A 9,809-nucleotide genomic window follows, 5' to 3' on the forward strand; every position below is an offset into this window, starting at 1 on the left:
CAAGAATCAGCTGAAGCAATCTGTACCCTTTTACAGTCGTTCTCTTAGCCAGAGTATTCCAGTGTTCCGTCTCTTATGTTTTTGCAAGTTTATTAATTCGATCTGGTACTTCTTCACTGGTCACTTTTCTACCCTAGATTATTCTTAACATCCTGCAATAAATTCACATTTCAAATGCTTTTCTCTTATAGTGTGAAACTCTTATAACCTCCTGCCCTACAGTGGAAGTGAGAATACACAGCATCATATAATGTGCCTTTTCAAAGCCAGTTTGAAGTTTTTGTTTCACAATACTGTATATTTTCTGTCTTCTGGAAGCTACTTCACATTATCTCTAGTCTACCTTTTATGAGCAAGAAGATATCATAGTTAATCAAATGCTCCAGCATTTATTTTGGATCTTCAACTTCATTTCTTGCTTGGCTTGCTTTTTATTAGATACCATGAACCTGGTATTTTAACATTCATTTTTATGCCATGTTCATTGCTTATTTCATTGGCTTCATTGAATAAACTTGGCAAACCATTTAAATTGCCAGCTAGGTAAAGGTAAAGGTTCCGCTTGACATTTTCATTCCAGTTGTGTCCGACTTTAGGGGGCGGTGCTCATCCCGCTTTTCAAGCCATAGAGCCAGCGCCTGTCCGAAGACAGCTTTCCGTTGTCACATGGCCAGCGTGATTAGGGAACGCTGTTTAACCTCCTCACCGAAATGGTACCTATTTATCTACTCGCATTTACATGTTTTGAACTGCTAGGTTGGTGAGGAGCTGGGACAAAGCGACGGGAGCTCACTCCGTCGCATGGATTCGATCTTACGACTGCTGGTCTTCTGACCCTGCAGTACAGGCTTCTGCGGTTTAGCCCACAGCGCCACCATGTCTCTTAAATTAGTAATAGTAATATATAATTTCCATATATGATGACAATGATTCCCCTCATTTAACCAACAAATTCTTCTCTAAATATCTTCTCAAAGCAGAAACCCAAAAGCAGTGATGAGAATGTGCACCTCTTAATATTTTTTATGTCCAGTCATCTGATCCCCAACTTTCACTGCAGCTTTTTGTTTCCAGTATAGGTGGCCAATTATACAAATCTCTCGAATAAAAACACTCAGTCAGGTGGACATACTTGGTTTTGTCAAAAGCTTTCTTACAGACCATAAAGCATCAATTCATATTATGCCATCCCTCCCCAAGTGCATGTACATGCAGAATAGTGTTTTTCTGATTCTAAATCATCTCTGAATTGAAATTGAATTTAATTGAAATTCCCTGTCCTCTGCATTTATGAAAACCTTAAGCAGATTGCACCTTAAGTGTAAAATATATTTTACACATTGAGTCTCTTATGCATTTTTCCTGGCTAAGAACTGTATCCCTTATAGGAATACTCATAACTTCTTTTCATTTGGTAAACCGAAAATGTAGGGGCAATTTTTTGAGGTCAGATGCTTTGTGATGACCTAGTTTATCCTGCTGGTCTAGACACAGTGTTGACCCCTGCTGTTCATCAGTAGTTTTATGAGCCTCAAATTTAATGGCTTCTTTTCCCATACAGACAACATTACAGAAATTTACTCTCAAATAGTTCCACTGGCCTTTTCAAGTCATAACATAGCAGAACTGCATGATAACTCTGCAGATTTCAAATGCCGTTCTTTAATAAAGAGTAGGGAGGTAGCAGTAAAATGTTTTGGCACATTTGTTGCTAAGCAAAAAGTACTAAGCTCCTGCTGATGAAGTTCTGCATGTACACTTCTCTTGTGATGTTGCCAGCTTTCTGTAGAATGGATCATGTTATGAGTAAGTAGCTACAATTTTTTAAGCTTTTGCTTGTTATGGGTTTTTCGGGCTCTTTGGCCGTGTTCTGAAGGTTGTTCAGTTTAAGCTTTTCATTACAGTACTTTTGTAGCACAGGCCAGATTTCTGTAATCAGCAGCTGCCTGCATCAGACAATTAGTTGCCAGGACACTTTTCCTTTCTGTAAGATTTTCTCTCCCGGATGTTTAGTGGAAATTCTTTTGTCATCACTTTGTGGCATTTTCTTTCTATAGTTCTTCTTTATCGTTTAAAACAAAGAGATAGTGTGACTAGTATGGTTCATTAATCTTTCTTCCTTCATGACTGAGTCATTCGGAAACAAGCGTGGGGAAAATTCTTTCCAAAAATTTGCTGTTCATTCAGGAGAAAAATAAATTTATCATCTTAAGGTAGTTCACAACTGAGGCCACTGACACTTCATGTTAGCCTTCTTAGATTTCAGTGTGATACCAAATAACTTTAAAAAGTCTTCCATCTGAGTATGTGAACATGAGAGACTAACAATTAAAATGGTACGCTTTTATCTCTCCTATTATAGTAACTATGCAACCTGCCCATAAGAAGCCAAATCTTTTGCGAATGGTAGAATTGTATTTGGCCACACATTGTAATGCTAAATGAGACTACACTCTGATCCTAATATACAGATTATCTTTCCTTGCTACTTGATAAACAGTGGAATCAGCTATCTTCAGAAGAGTAGCAAGAAAGGCGTCAACAGAGTTTGACCACTGCTTTATCAACTTTCCTTCATATATGTTACAGTCCAACACAGCTCAGGGGTATTTTACGTTGAATGTGTTTAATCAGTCCCAGCTTATTTGTTTCAATAATTATAAAACTTTAGGTGGAGTGGGTACTGTCAGTGTCAATATGATTTATGTGGATGATGCTAGTGGCAAATGTGCAATTCCATTCCAAAGGTCAGGCAAAAAATTTTTTACACAGTCCACTTAATGGGACAAAGGTGATGAGTGAGCTAACAGATAAGACTTCTTCTCTCACTGTTGTTAACAGCTGACTGGGCTCCTACCATGCTTTTAAAAGCAGCTGAACAAAAGAGAAACTAAGCAAAATGAAACTGTGCCTGTCATGGAGAAAAGGGGAGTATTTACATGTTTTTGTTTTATCTGAATTTGTTTGACATGTTTTATAGTGAACTGTATATTCTACAGTATTCCTCTTCCTGTGATATGTGCTTCCTTGACAGGGGCTGGACTCAATCCATAGGACCCTTCCGACTCTGATGATGATGGTGATGATGATTAAAGGTGGGGTTAGGCATCCTTCAGTCTCGAAAGACTATGGTGACGTGCTCTGTATGGAGGACTTGGAACAGCGTCTAGTGTGGCTGAAGAGGCCAATTCGAGAGTGACAATCCCTTCCACACTGAAGACAAATACAATCTGTCCCCTGTCCAGCTCCCTGGTTTTGCTGCTTGTGTGGGGATGGATTATTAAAAGAATTGGCAGATGTGATCTTGGAACCACTGAATGAAATCTTTGAGAGGTCCTGAAGTATGGGCAAACTGCCAGAGAACTGGGAAAAAAACCGGGGGGGGGAGTGGTGAGAGCCACTAAGCCGTGGAACAGCTTGCCTCCCGATGTTGTGGGTGCCCCATCCCTGGAAGTTTTCAAGAGAAGATTGGACAGCCATCTGTCTGGGGTGGTATGAGGTCCGGGATGGTATGAAGTCTCCTGCCTTGGGCAGGGGGTTGGACTAGAAGACCTCAAAGGTCCCATCCAACCCTACGGTGATTCTATGTTCATTCTATGATGATTATAGCGTTATTAGACCATCAAACAATTACAAGCAAAAGCAAACTTTCAATCTATACAGATATTCATCAGGCTGGACAACTCAGAGCTATGCATGGTGCAGAAAAAACATAACAGCTTTAAAAATCTTGGCCACTTGTACAGTCCATGTTTCTCTACTTAAAGCAAGTTTACAAATGAGGACTCTTGACTCAGGTCTGAGGTATAGGTTTCACGGACTGGAATGTGCCTCCTTAACTTATTAAAAACACAACATGTTCACCCCTTCATACTATCGCAAATTAATCAGTAAACAAGCAGGAGTGTTTTGCTTTGTGTGGCATCTAAACCCTGGTATAGTCTTCCCAAACAAGTCAGAATTGTTTGGTTTAAAAGCAATTCACTGTCAAGCATAATGGTTTGACACGAACTATTTGACTGTGGCTTGAAGCCAGTTGGTTTAAAAACAATTTGAATTTGGTTTGCAATTAATTTCATTTGAAACAAACCAAGATCATAATTTGGATATACACAAAGCTAACTATTTCTGGTACTTTTTAATCAAGAGGAATAATGATTGTACATACACACAGTTTATTCATGGCAAGCTCTGACTAACTTTATATGTGAACAGAATATGCACTCTTTAACAATACTCTTAAGTAGGGAAAATTAAATATATGATTAAATATGTGAAACAGTTCTTAATTTTCCTTCTCAAATCCAGTATTGCATGTATTTGATTTCCTATAGGGAACTCCTTAGGCAAATATAATTCACATTTTTTAGCCTGAAGTCAGACTGCAATAGCTAAAGGGCATTTCTCAATGTGATTTTATTGTCAATGTTTTTAGGACTTGATGATCTTGTCTTAATGAGTTTTAAATTATTCTCATCCTCCACACCAACATAAATAAAAACATGAAATACTTTTTTAGCATTATTCCTGAACATTTGGGGACAGCTGAACACAATTTTAAAAAATCAGACGCACAAAGAGCGACCAACAACTTAGGGGTGGTTCATGCGGCCCTTGAGTGACCTCTTCTGGCCAAAATTGAAAAAATGTGGAGGAATCTTAGGCTGAGATATGACTGGGGATTATATCATAATACAGTATCTTGCAATTTATTTACTTGGCTCAATATTACTACGAGTGAGAAGGATCTTGGATTTGTTGTAGATCAAAAGCTGAATATGAGCCAAGAGTGCAATGTAGCTGTAAAAATGGCAAATGCTATTTTACGATGAATTACCATAGTCTCTCGAGACTGAAGGATGCCTAATCTAAAACAGAAGTACAGAAGTAGTCTGCAAATCCTGTGAGTTACTACTCCCTTTCTATTCAGCACTAGTTAAGCCTCGTCTAGAGTATTGTGCCATCTCTCTCTGGATCAAACTCAAGACCTTGAAGAATTAGCAGCAAAAATTGAATGAATTCCTTTGGCTTAACAAACACCCAATTATTAGTTTCACTGTGCTGTGCCAAAGTAATATGCTAGGGTGTTTTTTTTGTTGTTATCTGGATGTCATAATGTACTACAAAGCTACTTTACCCATGGACATAATCAAAGTGCTCAGAAGCAGAGGACTGTTTAAAATTGCTACACCCAATAATTTCTCCATGACCACTCAGAACTGATTTGGTGTGCTCCGGAGTGAAGACCGGCTAAACATGTTCAAAATGCATTTCTTAAAGCAATGTTTCAGCAGTGGGACGGGTACCGAAACAGACTTCTCCCTAAGACATCTAGACACCCAACCTTCTGGTTCCAGAACTGGTTCCCACCTGGTCACAATACTGCATTTGCCGAGGTATAGAGGGCAGTCCACGTGACCACACTTAAGGACTTCTCCAACAGCAAAGGTCTCTTCCCAAAATAAATTATGTAGAGTAAACTTAGAGACAAGATACAGTGGTATTTTACCTGTGGTTGAGGCATGCAATTCAGCAACACAACCCACAAATAATATTTAAAACATCACAAACGAATACAGAAACACTGTAGATACAAATACAAAGATTTCCAAACTCTATAGTGCACTACTGATAATTTCCACGCAAAAGTAATATCAAGACCAGAAAACGTGGCAAAATGATTGTTCACGGGACATCACAGAAGAACAATGGACAAGAATATGGGCCTGCCCGTTTCTCAAGTCTGCAGTGATCTGTACAAGAGTCAAAGCAAAATAAATATTGACAAGATGGTACCACATTTCACAGAAACTAGCTAAAATGATGTTGGTTTGCTCTCCATTGTGGTGGAAGAATTGTGACCATCCAGCCTCCTGTGCATATGGCTGGTGGCAATGTGACATCATTAAAAAATTCTGGTCCACCATACTTCCTCATATCAAATCCATCATGGGTCATGAGATCCCTTTGACACCAGAAGTTCTCTTTCTAGATTATTGGCATGGGAAAGCACCATTACACACACCATAGAGTTAATTGTCACTTTATTAGCTGCTGTGAAACAAATAATTGCTACTAAATGGAATTCTACAATGCCCCTGACGGAACACCAATGGCTTCAGAAAGTCTGGGATAATTTCATCATGGACAAAATCTCCAACAATTTACTGAAGGCAGACATTTAATCCTAGACAAAACTAACTTTGTTGTTAAATGGTTCTCCTTCCTTGAATACACAGCTAAACATGATACTGAACCCAACAACCCCACCTATCAAAACATGCTACATTTCTAGGTGGACATTTAAAAAAACCAATTACCATTACATGTATAGCAATCACATAATCTTAGAAACTTTACATCTTTAAGCCACATAACTATCAAGTAATAGCACATTATACTACCCAGAGTGGTAGAATATACCAGATGGGCAGGATATAAATCGAATGAATGAATGAATGAATGAATACCAAATTTATTTGTGGCTCAGTGTGACGTGGAAGGGTGCAGTACAGTTTATCTTGTTAATTAGATAACTAACCCTGAAAAAGGAAAATTGTTTAGAGTATTTGGTATATATACTCAAATATAGAGTATTTGGTTTAACTTGTTATACAATGTTTAATGAAGTATTAGGGTTTTTTTAGTTGAATGTTAAATTTGTTGTCTTTGTTCTCAGTTCCTATTTACAAAAAGCTTAATAAAACATTTTTTTAAAAAATCTAGAGTTCTGGACACCACATATTATGAAGGATGCCAACACACTGGAGTAAGTTGGCATCCCTCATAAACTGTGGAGGGCAGCAGTGGAGATCAGGGAACTGCAAACCATGCCCCATGAGGAAAGACTGAAAGAAAGAAGTGGGCATGTTTAGCCTTGAGAAAAGAAGGCTGAGGGGAGATATTATAACACTTTTCAAATCCTTGAAAGGTAGTCATACAGAGGAGGAGCAGGATCTGTTCTCGATGATCCTAGAGTACAGGACATGTAATAATGAGCTCAAGCTACAGGAAGCCAGATCTAGGCTGAATAACTTAAAAACTTGGCTGTTCAAGCAGGCGTTCCCTCCAGTCAATTACAATGGTGCCTCGCTTAACGACGATAATCCGTTCCAGGAAAATCGACGTTAAGCGAAAACATCATAAAGCGAAAATAAAAACCCTATTGAAACGCATTGAAACCCATTCAATGCGTTCCAATGGGGTAAAAACTCACCGTCCAGTGAAGATCCTCCATACGGTAGCCATTTTCGCTGCCTGTATAGTGAGAAATCTGTCCCTAAACATAGCGGGGAGCCATTTTAATTACCCGGTGGCCATTTTGAAACTGCCAATCAGCTGTTCTAAAAACATCGTTTTGTGAAGAATCGGTTCCCGAAGCAGGGAACTGATCATCGCAAAGCGAAATTCCCCCATTTAGACCATCGTTTTGTGATTGCAATTGCGATCACAAAAAGATCATCATAAAGCGGATTCATCATAATGCAGGGCAATCGTTAAGCGAGGCACCACTGTAAGTGATTTCTATATATATATTCTTTATTTTTTTTCTCTCCTTTTCAAGTTATGCCATCTTGGTAATATCTCGTTTGGAATTTAATTGTTATAACTGTATTTTTGTGATTTTATATTGATGTGTTTTTATTGATGTAAGCTGCCCCGAGTAGACATAGTCTAGAGGGGCGGAGTAAAAAATCTAATAAATAAATAAATAAATATCAGGAAAAACTTTTTAACTGTTAGAGCAGGACAACAGTGGAACCAATTATCTTGGGAGGTGGTGAGTGCCCCAATGTTGGAAGCATTCAAGAGAAAATTGGACAGCCATCTGTCAGATTTGCTTTGATTTGTATTTCTCCATTGAGCAGAGGGTTGGCTTAATGGCCTTATAGGCCCCTTCCAATTCAATTATTTTTTTATTTAAAAGGATGTGAACTGGCAACCTTGGTCTAAAACTGAGGGTCCATGAACAGTTGATAGAGAGAGAGAAAAAGAGAACAGAAATGGTAGCCACAAATGCATAGAAACCTCTGATGTGCCCCCCCCCCCCGAAAAAGAAAGAAAAAGATCTGGAACACCACTGACCACTAAATGTACTGCGACTAGACATTAATTAGGAACTTATTAGGAATGTGTTTTATGCCAAAATGGCTACCCTCATGTTTGTTCATAATCACTACCTCTCACACACACCTCTGCTGGATGAGGTTAAGAATATAACACAATACTTGATAGAACTAATTATTATACAACATAAGCTACGCTGCAGTAATCTTAGACATACTTTGTCGTTGTTATGTGCACCAAGTCACCTCCAACTTATGACAACCCTCTGAATGAGTGATCTTCAAAACGTCCTATCCTCAACTGCCCTGCTCAGCTCCTGTAAACTGTAGTTTCCTTTAGGGAGTCAATGCATCTCATACTTGGTCTTCCTCTTTTCTGTGCTTTCAACTTTTCCCAGCATTTTTTCCACTGAAAAAATGCCTTCTTATGATATGCCCAAAGTAGGGCAACCTCAGTTTCAACGTTTTTGCTTCCAGATATACTTCACTCTGCATTGGACCTAAGACCCAGTTGTTTGTCTTTCTAGCAGTCCAGGGTATATGCAGTTATCCTCCAGCACCATATTTCAAACAAATCATTTTTTTTCAGTCAGCTTTCTTACCAGACCAGCTTTCGCATTCATTGTATAATGCACCCTTGTCTGGCGCCTTTGCCTATAGGAATCCAGTCCATCAATCCATTTTCTGTTCTAACAGTAGCTTCTTATTCATAATACATCAGGACAATCAAATGCAAAGGAACACACATTTATTTCGAAACAACCCATAGTTTCTCATGATTTATTTATATGAACAAAGGCTTTGTTGTAGTCTATAAAGCATAGACTGATATTCTTCTGAAATTCTTTGGTCCTCTCCAGTACTCAGTAGATATTTCCAATATGATCTGGAGTATCTCTTTCTTCTCAGAATCCAGATTGAACAGGAGGCATTTCTTGGTTGCCTTAGATGCAAAACGCCTTGAGTATCACTTTGCTTGCATGGGAAGTTAAAGCAATGGACCGATACTCACTGTACTCCTTGGCAACTCTTTCCTTGGGGACTGGAATGCATATTAAATATTTTCAATCTGTATATACTCACCTGGGTGTGAGTCATCAAGACTTAACACCAACTTCATGATTCTATTAGTTTTCAAGATACCACTTAGGTTTTTTATTTGTTTGTTTGTTTTAATCACCAAGATATTAGTGGAACACAATGCAGGGACAGTCGTAGTATTAGAAGAGTGAAGTGGTCACCTCAGGCAGATTTCAGGTATCATCATGAAAGAGCAGCAAATGGTGAGTTAGGTAATGTGTTATCAGTTAAGTGCCCTCAAGTCATAACCCACTTCTTGGGACCCTAATACAGTAGGGTTTTCAAGACAAGTGGAGTATTCAAGGAGTGGTTTTACCAGTTCCACACCCCCAAGGAGTCTCCATGGCTGAGCAGGGATTCAAACCCTGATATCCCAAGACCTCATGTGTTACTCTGTCCACTACATGATTGATTCCCAGCCTTGGGTAACCCAGGTGTGCTTGAAATGCAACTCCCAGGAAGCTTTCCGCCTCAGAAACGGGCAGGTGGTTTCTGGAATTGGCAGCCCAAGAACAAGGTTGGGAACCACTGCACCACACCAAATGGGATACCCAATGGGACATTATGGCCGCACTTTTATTATTCAGGGAGGGAAAGAGATACTTGTGGCGTTGCCTGCCTCTTGCACTAGAATGTCACTTCTTTAAATAATTGTTATGTGTA

Source organism: Pogona vitticeps, chromosome 10 (genome assembly GCF_051106095.1).
Source record: "Pogona vitticeps strain Pit_001003342236 chromosome 10, PviZW2.1, whole genome shotgun sequence".
NCBI classification, from domain to species: Eukaryota; Metazoa; Chordata; class Lepidosauria; order Squamata; family Agamidae; genus Pogona; species Pogona vitticeps.